The sequence below is a fragment of the Equus caballus genome, chromosome 14 (assembly GCF_041296265.1).
Source record: "Equus caballus isolate H_3958 breed thoroughbred chromosome 14, TB-T2T, whole genome shotgun sequence".
In the NCBI taxonomy this organism is placed as follows: Eukaryota; Metazoa; Chordata; class Mammalia; order Perissodactyla; family Equidae; genus Equus; species Equus caballus.
Genome location: NC_091697.1, coordinates 91,216,287 through 91,231,877, shown reverse-complemented (window position 1 = coordinate 91,231,877; position 15,591 = coordinate 91,216,287). Strand labels below are relative to the sequence as shown.

The 15,591-nt window shown below is 34.3% G+C and overlaps 1 long non-coding RNA gene across 1 annotated transcript in view; it reads right to left on the bottom strand.

Annotated features, from left to right (window-relative positions):
* LOC138917334 (uncharacterized) overlaps positions 1–14,439 on the bottom strand; it is a 53,594-nt gene extending 39,155 nt beyond the window's left edge. Inside the window, exons 1-2 of the long non-coding RNA XR_011425184.1 lie at positions 14,320–14,439; positions 371–412 (exon numbers count right to left, since the gene is read on the bottom strand). This is a non-coding gene — a long non-coding RNA (uncharacterized lncRNA). The remainder of the gene's footprint in view (positions 1–370; positions 413–14,319) is intronic.
* Between the last annotated feature and the right edge of the window lie 1,152 nt (positions 14,440–15,591).

Here is a 15,591-nt window from a genome sequence, read left to right as displayed (position 1 = left end):
AGATTTTTAAATATTGAGTACTTCTTAAAACATAAAGCACAGCAAATTTGATCCATAATTCTAGCACAGAAAATCCTAACCACGAGTTAAACAGATATTTGTAAACTAGGAAATATATTTATAATAGCATTTCTGTGTGGAAATCCATTTCAAGTTCTAAATGAACAAGTTGGAAACAAACATTTTGAACACTATCATTGCTTATTAGTGCATATTTGCTGTGTGTTTCATCTGGAGGAGTTAGGAGCTCCACATTTGCTTGCATGCCCTTGGGGATTTCCGGGAGACCTGCAGAGTATTTAGTCTCAAATAGTATATAAGAGCATAGATTCCAGAGTCAGACTGCCTTCATTCATTCTTCAATACTTACTAACTTTGTTTTTGACTTTTTTTGAAGCCTTAGTTTCTCCACCTGAAAGAGGGAATAATAGTAACTGTTTCATAGGGCTGTTGTGAAAAATAAATATTATTCAGGTAAACCCTTAAAGCAATAACTAGCACATAGTAAGCATTTATCAAAGATACTCCATGGTTCTTTGAACTTCAATCAGAAGAATCAGAATTGACAGACTTACCTATAAAGACATCTAACTTCTTTCTCTCTCTATTTTACCTTCTCAGAGGTAAGCACACTTGTCTCACACAACTTGCTCTCCCTTACAACGTTTAACCACACTTTATAATTACAATCTGCATTGTGGTTTACAGCATTCTTTCATGTTTACTATTTATACTTTTTAAAGATGCCAGAAAAGATGGTTAGAGGCTTTGACCTTGTCAAGACTAGATCTGGGTGGAAAATTGTTTAAGAATAAACTGTTGGGAAATCTATATTGGACAATTTCTAAGGTAAATTCTGGATTCTTGGAATTATTTAAAACTTTACATAGGATGTTCACTGAGATAAAATATATATGCTGAGAGGGAGCAAATAATAAATATCAGCTGAATTAAATTTCATAATTTGAACATAGCTGTGTAACCAGAACCCAAATTAAGTACTGATTAAGTTATAGGTATTTGCAATTAAAATATTTATATTATCATTTTCTCAAATACAAGATTATCTTATTTTGGCATTTATATTTTAAAGTCCAAGACAAATACTCCTCAAAGATAAAAAGAATTAAATTACCAAAATGATAAGTATACCTGAACCTTTGAAGTTTTTCCTTATATGTGATTGGTGAAGGGGTTTTGAGTGAAGAATAAATGTTTACTTTAAAGCTCAATAATTAAAATCATTAATAGTTTTATCACTTCTTACCTCAGAAGAAAAGTTTACACTTTATATAAGTCTTTATCAAATAAGCTATTAGCTATATAACACATGTGTACATATAGTAATATAAATAATGATAAAGTACGCATATTCTATACTTGGATTTTCAGTAATTAAGTCATTTTATTAATGGTGTTTCCCTAAGAGGCTAATCGCCAGTCATGATACTGAAAAAGTTAATAATGGAATTTAAATGACACTTGGAAATTGTGGTTGAGTCCCTCATGGACATTCAAGTTTTATTTCCCATCAAGACACCTACCCAGGGAACGTTCAGGATTATAAAACACAAATACCTTGATATTTAGTGAGGTGAGGGGCACTATGCTGCTTTTTCCTTTTTTTTCTTTTTCCAACTTGTACTTAGTCAACTTCCTTCTGTGAAGTATAGATTCTGGAAAGATATCTCTTCAGACATGGGTTTTCCTTTTCCCATGTAAGAACAAATAAAGTAAAATTATATTCAAAAAGACATTCTGCCTAGAAATTAAAACTTGAAAGTAGGAATCAATTGTGTTAGAGTGTGGCTCTCACTTGATGTACAGGTTCTCTATACAGCATACAAATCCTACAAAATAAGCCATTTTTTCTTCAGACTTAATTAAACAGCATGAAGTCCCAGGCATAGCTTCAGCCATGGACTTCAGAACATGTCTTGTAGAAAGTATTGGGGAAAGAACGTACAGAAAATCAAGGAATGGTAGGTAGGTAGCCACTAATTAATGAAAAAAGAGCCCCAAATAACTCCAAATATTTAGGCTAGATAGTTTAAATGTGCTTACAGGGGTGGCGATTAGCCAGTTTGAGAGATGGTCAGTTCATTCATGGCACAATGCAGGTCCCTCGGAGACACCGCTGTGAAGGGAGACAAAGAGTTGGGGCGGCCCCACCCTCACCCATTCTCCTCTCCTGCAACACCCCTTGTTCACAAAGCCCCTTTCAACTGCTTCTTTATTCTGGGTGTTTACTTTTACCCATTCAGATCTCTTTTGCTATCTCATGCACAGCATACCCCAATGCTCCAGCAAGCTGGACCCTGGACACAACTGAGCCACAAGCAGAGCATTGAAGAAAACACACCCCAGGCCAAGGATTCAATAATTTGGTACAAACGCTTAGTGAGTTTTCACTTTTTACAACACATAAACTAACGGTAACTTTATGCAAGCTAAAATAAAGTTCCTGAAGAGAACTATTCTGCAGTAACAAAGGAAAGTTACTATGTAAGCATTTAGGAGGGGTCTTTTCCCTTGATATTTTAAATGACCAAGCATGGGAAAATTGCACCACCTGAGTAATGTAAGAATGGCAGAATAAAATATCTGTTGTATTCTAGAGTTGATGTACTTGGTTTTGAATTTGATTTTATTTTTTAAGGTTATTTTTGTAATTCAGAAATTTCCTTAAGTGTGAGATAAAGGAATACGTATATGATATTACCACATGGTATATATATATATCTCTCTCTAAAATATTTCCCTATGGTATGTGATTGTATATATGTAACTCTGCAAAAAGTTACACCTGTAAAGGGGTGGAGAGTTTTTAAATTAAGGCCTCTCTTAAGTTAATCAATAAAAGGAACAAAAAATGTTCAATGAATATCTAATTTTTTAAAAAATATCATAATCAAGTCAAGGGAATATTTGTAATGATATCACCATATACAATTGGAAATGTCAACATTTGTGAAAGTTTATTAGACAATTCTCTAAGTCATTTGTGTAAAATGGAATAGATTGTATTTAATCTCATCACTTGTGCAGGTGCTACAGTATAATTTAAAAGGTATTTTAAATAATAAAACAATTAAATACTGGTAAAATCTATGAGAAAACTTTAGTTTTAATTTGAATGAAATTAATCAAGTAAAGGTTATTAAATCCAGTGAAAACTACTAATTTACTACACTGTATTTCTAATTTTACAAAAAGCCCATTTTAAATCGGCTTTGATTTTTTTTTAAATGAAACGCATATTTCAAGCTCTATAGGAGTCCATAGCGTGGTAAGCAAGATGTATAACAGCATTACCCAATTATAATATTGTGGGCTTTCAGTATCCTTAATGTAAAAGTTAAAATAATTTCTCATATCAAGGAAAAAAATGTTATTATTTCCCAATACCTCCACCTTTGCTTTAGAAGTATACCCACGTTCAATGTATTATTTAAGCCTTCATTTTTAAATTATTAAAAATTATGAAGCTTTTATCTCTTTAATCAGTAATAAAGGAGTGACATAAAGACATTTGAATATTTCGCTCTCTTCCTTTAAACCTGTAGCTCATGTATGTGTTTTTAATTGGGATGATCCGGCTCTTCTAAACTCTCAGACACTTTCATTAAAGCACATGTGCATGCAAGCAATGAGGCCCCTTTAGAGCAGTCATAAATTTAGTCACTGGGAAATGAGAAGGCTTCACAGATGACTTAATTTGCTGTGGGAACCTGCGCTTCCTCCGCGTGTAACCTCTGCATTTGGCTGCCTGCGACCTTCAGCACCATCCACCTGCTGGAAGCCATGTTTGATTCTCTGACGGGGAAACGCCTGCTTGACAGCAGAATGGTATCATAGGACAGTGTGATGGAATTTTTCTTTCTCTGTCATCATTAAGGGGGTTCCCCCTATGGTGAGGGGAATGAAAAGTACGATTTAATGTTCTCTGGAGAGTGGCAGGGGGCAAAAAAAGGCTCAAAGCTTCACATGCTGCTTTCGGAGTGGGTCATTTCAGTCCTTGTGGCGAATGGGATGTCCCAATGGAATTTGCCATAGACTGGTCTGAAAAGAAAGGGATTAAGACCCTTTTCAGGATGGAAATGTAACAAAAGGACCACTTTTATGATGTAGCAGCATAAAATAAGGGGCTCTATTGTGCAACTGATTGCTAAAGATCTTTGAATTGGGCAGCCTCGCCTGGTCGGCCCTGTTCCCGAGGGTTTACAGAGGCTTGTGCAGAATGATATGTCTACACTGGAAGCCGAGTTCTGCTCTCTTTTAGGGACAAGCAAGAGATTATCAGTCTGCTCCTACATGATTTTTTTCCACACCTACCGAAAAGTGGCCTGTAGGGAGATTATGCTCAAGTGAAAGTTGCTGCTAATTAAAACAAGTAATTAGTGTTCCTCCAGGCTTTGTGGTTTCACTCACTTTTGCCCGCCAGACAGCATTAGTTTAAAAGCAATCCAATTTCTAGCAATAACAGACTGTAAAAAAGTCATTTAACAAGTATATAAGTGTAAGGTTACAGTTCAGCCGTTGATTTATCTCTTCGAGGCTATTTAGAAATACTGCAGCAAAGTTGAAGAGAAAGAAAGTTAAATAGCTTTTTAAAAGAATTTTAACGTTAAGGAAAAAAGACCACATGCCTCAGTCCATTTACCAAAATGAAAAAAATGACAAGCAAAAACTGGGAGCATATGAGATTTCCTAAATTGCATTAGGAAACCAAAATTGGATTTAATGCTGTTTTCTCGTAGAACCCTCACTTAGCATTTTGTAAACAGATCATTTCATTAAGTCCTTTTGTTTCTTCTCCCGCCTTTGCTGAAACAGGGACTTTTTATTGACTGATTCTCATTGAAATGAATTGGAACAGTGGAATTTAACGCAACACGTTATTACCTCCTTTTTTACAATTCCAAAATGACTAGCATGGCTCTAGTTTGCATATCTGGTGGGAGGATTTAGTTAAACTAGAGAGATCTTGAGAGAGATTAAAATATTTTATTATAAAGAGATATATCAGAAATTAATATTAAAAAACCATACCTACACTGAATCATGCCCTGCTAAAATTCTTGTCTAATTGCTCAGTTTTTGTAACCTGACATCCTTCTGTAATTGCTGCCTTTGCCTTTGCTGCTTAAAATGATCTATTTCTGAGGTTAGTATCATCAAAGACATGTGTGCTATTGTGCAAGTAATTCAGTATAGCTCATCATTAAAATTAACCATAAGTCTACTTTCCCCTTAAAAAATGAATTCATAATACTTTAGTTAATGCACAATTTTCAGGTTTGTGGGTTCTCCAATGCTACATTTAAAAAAAAAAAAAGTATGCCAACTATTCCTCTTCAAAACAGAAAACTTCCCTTTGGTATGCATTTTGTATGGCACTAATCGTATAAATATTAAATATGTGAAAAGACATTTATTGTAAACTGTTAATACTACAAAAATGTCAGCTATTATCACATATTCAACTAGTAGGTTCTGAATTTAGTTATCTTCTTTAATGGATTCCAATTAATGAGGTATTCAGTAGCCTGATTTTGATCATTTCAGGTTGAAATAAAACCATAGACCTATCACATTTTAAATAATTTGAAATATGAAAATGTCTTTTATAAAATCTAGCAGCTTGTTTAAACTAATGAAATAAATTTTCATCATGGAACTTATGAACTCTAAACCACATTTTAGAGTTCAACATACGTTTTTCCTTTCCGAAAGTTTATTTCATATGATTATTTAAAGTATAAGAGTTTCACCACCAAGCTTAAAAGGAGAAATTTTGCATTTAGCATGGGGTCAATAAGCAGAATTTATTTGAATCTCTGCTTATGTTTTAAAAATATCTATGAGAAGAAAAAGTATATTTAACTCAGTATACTTTTTCCTAAGAAGGAATCTGTGAAATAATGAAGAGTGAATTCATTACTAAGTGTATTTATTGTACAGATCATTTTTCCAATAGAAACTCTCATCTTTGGAAATCCTAAAATCCACTTTTAATCCTTGCAGAAAGTAAATGGGGTATATTGAAAATGTTTCTGCCATATTATGCTTTTTCCCTGATAATCAGAAGTATACTCAACTGGCATTTTAAGATATCTTAATTTTTGTCTTGTTTTTGAATGGTAGAAAGGCTTCTTTCAAAATTAGCCTTTGATAGTATTTGATTTTCTTAAATTGAATTTAGGCTACATCTATCAGCCTCTTCTCGAGCTCAGAATTTGCTTTTTATTTCAGGGCTGATAAACTGGAGAAGGTGACTATGGCAGCACAGATCCAGGGCACCAGAAGGCAGACTGCACAGAGACCTGTGAGGGCTCTTTATGGATCCTGATGGAACCATAAGGGACACTGTAATAGCTCTCATTTTATGTATTAAGCCGTATTTGCACAACAATTCCATTATAATACAAAGATAATCTTTAGAAGTAATTTTAAAACAGCAAATGTATAAATGCTGAGTCTCAAGTAAAAGAAAACAATTTTCCTAAGCCAAATGTCTTTCGTAAGAGATTTCAATGGTCATTTGATTCTGTTTAAAGATAATTTGACCTTATGATTCACCCATTTCTTAAATGCATGTCTCAAATATAATTGTTTTCATTTGAAGTTGAAGTTAAAAAAAAGAGAACAGCTAAATAACCCTTGCAATTTGTTTTACTGCTTTGCAGTGCTTTTGTCCAACCAAAGGAAACTCTAAGCACATAATTATTGGTATTAAAATTAATGTCTCCAAGGGTTCAATATCAACTTTGTAAAAAGAATTATGTACTAAAAATAATGGCAACGCCAGGTCCTCTTTACATTTTTATATATTTCTTGCAATATACCTATTTAATCTAAATCCATCCAGCTAGACCATACACAGTCTTTGAAGACAGAGATGGTATTATCTTTATACAGTGTAATAAGGACCAATAAGTGCTTATTGAATTTAATAGACAGTCATATGTCACATAATGACATTTCAGTCAACGACGGACCATATATACAACGGTGGTCCCATAAGATTAGCACCATATAGCCTAGGTGTGTAATAGGCTATATCATCTTGGTTTGTGTAAGTACACTCTATGATGTTCGCCCAAGGACACACTTCTCAGAATGTGCCCCTGCTGTTAAGTGACGTGGACCGTAATTGAATTTCTTCGATATTTTTTGTCGATATTTTACTAAAGATATAGTGTAAATAACAAATTTCACTGTAAAATAATTTAGGAGTTTCTAGCAAAGATAGAAAATATGAAAGATTACTAATCTATGAAGCATGGCGTTTAAAGACCAGTCCTGTGTCATTCCATAGCAGGAAACGCCTCTACAAGGTATAGGATTTATCCTGTACCCACCACACTAGACAGGAAGAATAAAATGAGCATTTATGAGATGCTGCAATGTGCCAGGCATGAGGCCCAGCACTTTACATCTATTCACTTGTTTATTATAACAGTTTTGGAGATGAAGATTCAGGAGCTTAAACAGCTTAAGCACCTTGCCCCACTAAGGTGAGCTGAAGGGGATCTATTTTAAAAATCGATGCCTTGGTTAAAAAATATTTCTGGAGTACTTGCTGTGTGCCAGTCACTGTGCCAAGCACACGGAGGGCATCTGTGGACAAGATGCATGAGCTCCCTGCTGTGTGGAAACATACGTTCTAGAACGTAGACATACGTTCTAGAAAGTAGACATGTAGACAAGTATGTAAAATGGGAACACAATATAATATGAGATAGTGGTAAGTATTAAAAAGGAAATAAAGACAGTTTTCAATAATCAATAAACAAATTTGTCTCCAAGGTAATGCCAATCTTTTCAATATTGTTTTGACTTTTTAATCTAAATGTAGAACTTGGCATTTATTTCAATTATATTTAATCCTGTAAATTTTAGTCAGTTTTCCCTAGATTTTAACTTTTTTAATTTTTGATATTTTCATTCTCTGAGAAGCCTATGGCTGCTGAGACCATACCACTCATGCCATCAAGAGCCAAGGCAAACTGAATTCAACTTTTCCAGATTCACTTTATTTTTCAGAAATTCAGGTTGCTACCACAACCCCCTCCCTAAAGAGAATTAATTGACTTTTCAGTCCCAATTAGTTTCATTGGCCTTTGTCCCATGCTGTCTTGAGTTGCTCCCTTCTCTCTACTGCCATTTGTTTGATCCTGTGTTTTTTATCATGGAACCATTTGGATACTTGCTTTTCTTCTTCTTTAATATAATAGCTCACATTCATTAAATGTCTACTATGTCCCAACCATTATTCTAAACACTTTTCTTTGTAATTACATCTCATGTAATTCTCCAATTTCTTTATAAGAAAGACTATTGCTGTTATCACCATTTTACAAAATAGGAAAATGAAGTGCAGAGAAGTCATGTCCCCAAGATCATACACTGGTGACAAAGCTGAGATTGAGAAGAAGGTAGTTCAGTGAACTTACTGTTAATTTCATGTTTCAGAGTCTTTTGCAATACTGGAGCCATCTTCAATTTTAAAATGGATGACCATGGAATCAAGCCTTTTTTCTCTTAACATTTTTGAATTGTGTTTCCTTAAAGAGTAGGATATAGTTAAATTATATTCAATGTTTCTTTCCATAGTTTTTACAAATTCTAAGTTAATAATATCACACCTTTCTAGGTTTTTAAACACCACTTCTCCAAGCCATGTTTCAACAGAAAGGAGAATGGGAGAACAGAAAGGCATTGGGCCTTGTCTGTGAAGTCAGCCAGAGTTGCATTTAAATCTAATTCTGCTGTTTACAAGTGATGGTACTTTGGGTAATTTATTTCATTTCCCTTAGACTTGGTTACTTTTTCTTCTCATTGAGGATAACATATGTCTTGGGAGACTATTGGGAAATCAACTTAGTACAAATAAAGTGGTTTGGCACATGCTTTGCGCTCAATAATTTTGACTTTATTTTTATTTGGAATTAAGATTGAACTGGCAATTCTTTTCATTATTTCTTAAGTTTGAGAGAGAAATTTTTCCAAAAGTTGAGTCAAGTTTTGTCAGATGCTCTGTTGTTGGGTTTCCGACTTATCATGGTCTGTACAGAGTTGGCCATATATTCATTCACTTGTTTTTTCAGCTAGCAAGGCAGTAATCAAGCATTTCAGTAGAACTATTATACCAGGTTCTGTGCTAAACAGCAAGATTTCAGAGGTACATGAGAGATGGCTCCTATAATCAAGAAGTTCACATTCGTATGATGTGATAAGAAGTACGAGAGAAGTAAGAAAAGCAGCTAAGCTCATTGTAAGCACTGTGACAGCATTGTCCACATCTTCTCTCTTGCAAAGTGGTCTATACTCAACAGTTTCCCTCAATTCAGTTTCATCTGTAAAGTTAAGAAGTTTATCCAAATGTCCTTCAAAGATCTATTTCATCTCTGAAATGCTATGCCTCTATAATCATGTCATGGTTGGTTCTCTTTCTTATAATTCCTACCTAAAAGCCGTCAACCCCATTTCCAGTCTAAGGTTTATAGAATATACTGGAAGTAGAATGACTAATTTGCAATAACATTTTTTATTTCTTCTGTTAGGTCATATTCATACAGATGTGTGCATATTATGTTTTAAGTCCTGTCCAACTTACCTGATATCTTGCTGAAGGTGTAAGTTTTGTAACAGATCATCTGCTCTATTTTTCCTAATGATTTCTGGGGAGCCCTTATACACCTTTTATTGTTTCTTCATTATTCCCATTGTTTCTCAAAGAATCTTATCTTACAGTATTTTCTGAGCATTTCCCCTATCCCTCTCAAATCTTATTAAAGTAATAATTTCTGCTACAAATTATGTTGGCCTGAATATGTCTAGAGGATAACCAACAGTGGAATACTCAAGCTGTTGCATTGTGGGGAGCATTCAATATAAACTTGATAACACATTGAAATTTTAAACGGACATGCTTAGATTAGACCTCTAGAAAAAGTTAAGGAAGAACAATATGACATACTCTTGTCTGTATGGAATAATATTTGTATGAACAAAGGCAGAGCCTTGGTGACCTGCCATTTCAGTTTAACATACATATGACATACAGAAACTTCAAGTATTGACCTTTTTTTTTAGCATTCTTTAACTCCCATATTTTGTTATTCTTTTCTTCCATTGCTTTTTTGCCACATTTATTTATTTATCATTTGCCTCTTCTCCTCATATGTAAACTTCATGAGGAGAAGAAAATTCAATTGTTACTGTACTACCAGGGCAGTCCTTAAAGACTCACTGAATGAATGGCATGAACTGGACTATATGACACTGAAAATGTAATAAGATTAAAATGCTTGAGTTAGTATCATATAGTATTTGAAGAGACATTTGTTAAAAGAGGTACAATTTTGACATTCTTGAGCAGAGCAGTTTTATAATTATTGTATAATTTTAGAGTTGAAGTTAAGGGTCATAATTTTCATGTGTAGCTCCAATTTGGAATACATCATTTCACCTTGAAAAAAATGTTTACTGTCATGGAAACTTTATTGCTATATCCACAAAATAATGGGAAATCTTTAGAATGAAGACTGGGAAACCAAAGGTTTTTTTTCATTCTAATCTTTACACCAATGATTTCATTCATGAAACGATTTTCTATTGAGTGCCTACTATATGCCAGACACTGAGAACAGGGTCGATGCAGAAAAGAAAAATATAATCACCTCTCTTGCGTATTTTGAGGCTGAATGAGATGAGGAAATCTATAGTTGGGGCAGAGTGTGGAAGAGACTAGTGTCTAAAGAAAGCACAGAATTAGGTTCCTAACAGAGCAAGGAGGAAGGGTGCAAGGGAGGACAGGGGTATCAAAGAAGGCCTCCAAATGAAGACAACTAATAAACTGAGCTCTTAAAAAGTAAATAGATGTTCTGCAGAATGATCAAATGATCAAATTCCAGCATGTCCACAATAACTTGTCTATTACGTGGACTAGCAATTTCCACAACTTAAAGTAGATTCTAAGCAATTTGATTCATATTTAATATATATTTTATTTGTTCTTATATTAAAGAACAACCTGTAATTCATGAGTTTTATTTTGAATGTAAATGCCAACAATACTCTTGTTTATTATTAATTCGTGTATTTCGGCAGCACAGTGAGAACAACGAACCACACTTGAAGTCACTGCTCCCTACAAGTAAACATCCCTCTTTATTTCCTTACTGACGTCAAACTCTGTAAGGTGTCATTTATACTCCTTATGACCATTTTCTTTTAACTAAATCTAGACTTTTTCCTACTTAAACTGCTTTCAAAACAACCACCTTTCCTTCTGTTTTTTTAACTTGCCATTATCATTAAAAAGTCATTGAACAGTTTATTCTTGTCTCAACACCATTGGAGTTGCTATTGATTAACTAATCAATGAATGCATAATTTCTTCAGAAATAAATGAGCCCACTTGACCAAAGTTTTCACCATAATTCATAAGAATCGTGTTTATGCATTTGCCTAGGACTGTGGATTTATTGTAGAGACCTGTCTAGTAAGGAGATACCTTGATAAGATTTTCCCGTTTATTTGTTAAGAAGAAGCATAAGGTCTTCAATCAATCATGATTTGCTCTTTAATTCCCAGTCTCAATAACAAATTGTACCTTACTAGTTGTTCTTTCAGTGAAGGTAAACTCCAAGATTATGTGTTTTAAGAATGTTATGAGTGGTAAGACTGTAGCAAGTACATTTTCTACCCCCAACAAACATTTAACTTCCTCCCCTCTAAATATTTACCATCTCCTTGAATAATTCACATCTACTCCAAACTTTCCAAAAATGTCTTTTTCATCCTATTTCTGTGAAAACACCCCTACCTACCTTTACAGCATGACTGAAGCTCACTTGGTGAAAAGAGCCCTGCCATTGAAACCCAAAGATCAAGATCCAATGCTTTGTTCTGCATTCTGTAGCCACATGATATTAAGCAAGCAACTTATTTTTCTAAGTTTTCCTGGGCCTAAGATTTGGCAAATGAGAAAAGCAGATGAGATCATCTCTAAGGTTCCTTGTGGTTCTCATATTTTATAATCCTCTTATAAATCAGTTCAAAGTACAAGGACCCTCAGGGTTCTGTGTAGTTAAATTTATTTTGTGCTTTTATTTTTGCTGCTGTCCTTATTTTTCTGTGTGCCTTTGTTCTGCTATAACCACTTTGATGGATAGGAGCCCCCTCATCTCTCCTTTGCAATGCTGCATAATCTCTAGCAATTAAATTAGTCAAGGTGATATAACTCATGACCCTCATAGTACAAATTTTGATGTGAATTTTGTACAACTAGAAAATTGAGCTACAAAAATTTCCTAAAATTCAATTTTCCTGTACGTATGGCATTCTATTTACTTTGGAATTTACTGATGGTGTGAAGTTTGCCTGAACTAACGGATTAGAGCATCACTTAAAAAAAAAAAAAAAAAAACTAAAGAAGGTAGCATTTATATTTGTGCTTGCCTCTAATTCACACTGTGTGTCACATAATGCAACCTCGTATGGGATGTGCGATTGAAGGATACTCCTGTCAAACAACTGCCCAGAGTGAAGAATGTGTGATCTCAGTCCAGTTCAGAGCAGAGTTGTCCACCTGGAAAAACCCTCAGCTCAGTGGAAATGATCATCCTATGTGTTGGCAGTCTCATCCAAGAAGTTCAAAACTGAATGGACCCATGGACCATTTTAGTCCTTTAAACCTTCAAAGGGGCTCCTGCAGATCAAAGATAGGCCTCAGTCACCTGATCCCATCAGTTCATGAATGATGGTCTTTTTAAGAAGACCCTCAAGTCAGCTTTAAAAGAGAGCACTAAAATGGCATTTAACAAAACACAGAACCAGGAAAATTGAAAATAGGAAAAACTTAAGATAATCTAACATTGCAGGGCTTGAAGACATTGTTCTTCTTCTGCTCTGTTAAGCAATCTAGTTTTAAATGACCCCCAGTAAAGAGAAAAATGACAAAAAAGTAAGAAATGTTTGTAAAGAATGGTTTACTTTACTTTAGAAAATATTTTAAGGTTTTTATTAGACCGAAATAGGATAATTCAACATCATAACAAAATGTAATGGGTTCCTACAGAGTGTACATTTATATAACTTGTAGGTACTTGACACGTAATTAGTCATGATGATAATAGTGATAATTTTGATCATGAAATAATATTAAAACTGAAAACTTGAAAAGGAACTCCCTCCCTTGAGTTTAGGGAGTCATTCTTATTTATCATAATTTTTAAAAGTCTTAGTATTGTCATTAAAAAGTGTATATTCCCTTATAACACAAGAATAAAATTAGCCAACCATGTTTTTAGAGTCAGTGATATTAAGAAAAACATTGGTTGAGGGCTTACATTATTCCCCTAAATTCAGAGAATTAAAGCCAAAACTAATTTAATGTGGCCACTTATTTCCAATCTGAATATTCAATGAATTATATGACCTATCCCAAGATATACACTGTCCTTTGAAACAAACTTTGAAGCAATTGCTTAAATAGTATGATACTTTGTACCTTCTTTGAAGAATTTTGTGTACGTTTACTATCTTTGTTTGTTTGTTTTTTAGTTTAAAATTATGTTCCATGATTAAAAATAAATAAACCTTCTAGATTTTAGTTTGGTAACTAACTGTGAAGTTTTAGCCTCTCAGAACTATTTCAGACTTTTGCTTTACTTTTTTCTTTCTTTGGCTTGTTCTTTCTTTGTTTGTTTTTACTTTCTCTTACTTTCAACTGCATGATAAATTCTGAATTATGTCTCAGTGAAGCTTCAACACTAGATTTAATGAAGTGGCTGAACTTTTAACCTTTGAGGCCAACATGCTTTAAAACTATTACTGATATCCACTGCACTTTTTTCTGTAATTCTGTATCAGATATAGTGAGGATAAGCTTTTTACTGTATGGGACTTTATTTACCCAGGCTCTCTGTAACAGCAAATAGAGGGAATTTAATTCTTTTACTGTTTTTTCGGAAAATTCTTGAGAAAAATGTGCTGGAGCCTCCAACCCTCCAGACTCCCCAGTCCTGTTCCTCTATTGGTAATTGGTCTGCACAGAAAGAGCTCCTGGTGTCAGCTTTCAAGGAAAATTCATTTATTCACAACAAGACTTCAAACTTCCCAAAAGAAAGGGCTGTTTTCTACCAGGTCATCTTTGAGCTTCCAAACTCATCCTATGTGTTCAGCCATGCATTCTGCCTGCAAGGCAGCACAAGCAGCATTTCTTAGAGTTTCACAGCCGAACAGTCGGGATGTTTTCAAGGTGCTCAGAAGGAAGAATAGTTTTTAAAATGTAGGATTTATACTTACCTTTTCCTCTTTGTGCCATCAAACACTTAGAAATGTCGCTCCGAGCTATGTCCTTCTATGGGGAACCAAAAACCGAGCAGCTCTCTATTTGTTGGAGGAATCATTTGATGAGCAGTGAACACTAGAGGGGGAGCTTCCCCGTTCAGAGAGGGAAGGCTTCAGTCCCTCTGGGAGAGGATCAGAGCAATACCAGAGCTGCTGACTGAAACAGGTCAAGCTAAGATTTGGGCAGCCATGGTTCCGAAGTCAAAAGGGCAAGGAAGGGTGGGTAGTCAATTTATTGTCATTTTCCAAAAAGGCAGGGCACCACACATGGAACTGAGAAGTTTAGCTGCTGCTCTAGTCATGATACGGAATATTTTTATAACCTCTCTGAAGGCAGTTTTATCATGAGGAGTAGGATTACAGAGGCTTTTCTCCCCTTTACTACGACTGTCTGTCATTTAAATGTCTAAGGAATGATGGAATGAATTATCACAAAATTTTGACAAAAATTTGATGGCTCAAGCAAAAGGGGGAAATAGGCATTCTGATTATTAGGTTCTAATAAGACATGACATTTAAAATGAGTTTACATGGCAGTTAGACCCTTGCTCCACCCCCCCCCCCCCCGCCCCAATTTAAAAACATTGAGATTTTTCCCTTTGGAAAGTAAATGACTTATTTCAGTTTCTCTTCTCTTTAGTTGAGTGATTGTAAATCCTGTTTTACCTCTTATACACTTTTATCCCTTGTAACCATAGTCTAATTGCTTTCCACAATTTACCTGAAATTGAGAAAACTTAAAATGTATCTTGAAAGCCAGTGGAATATTTGAGTAGAAATATTTAGAATTTCAGTAGAAAAAAATGCAAGCAGCCCTTTTATTTGTTATGTTTATTTTTTCTGTATCATTTTACAACACAGCAGATAAGGTGTATTGCTTTAAAAGAACAAACTGTATTTTCGAAAAAGAAGAAAACAATAAAGGATTAACCAAAGTACTAAAAAACAAAATTAATTTTCTCTGATTCTGATTTCTACTTCTTTACCAAATATCAAGTTCTGTTTGAAACAAACTCCTTCATTAACCCACATGAGCAACCTCTATTATAATGTTTATATTATTTACTGAAGAGTATTGCTTTTTTAAAAAGAGAGGATAATTCAATTACAATTAGACTGGCCTTTGGAAACATCTTGAACTTTTAGTTTAAAACTAAAATAGTTTGGGATATTTTAAAACTATGTATCTATTAATGATATTACAAAGCTGATATTTCTTTACAAAAA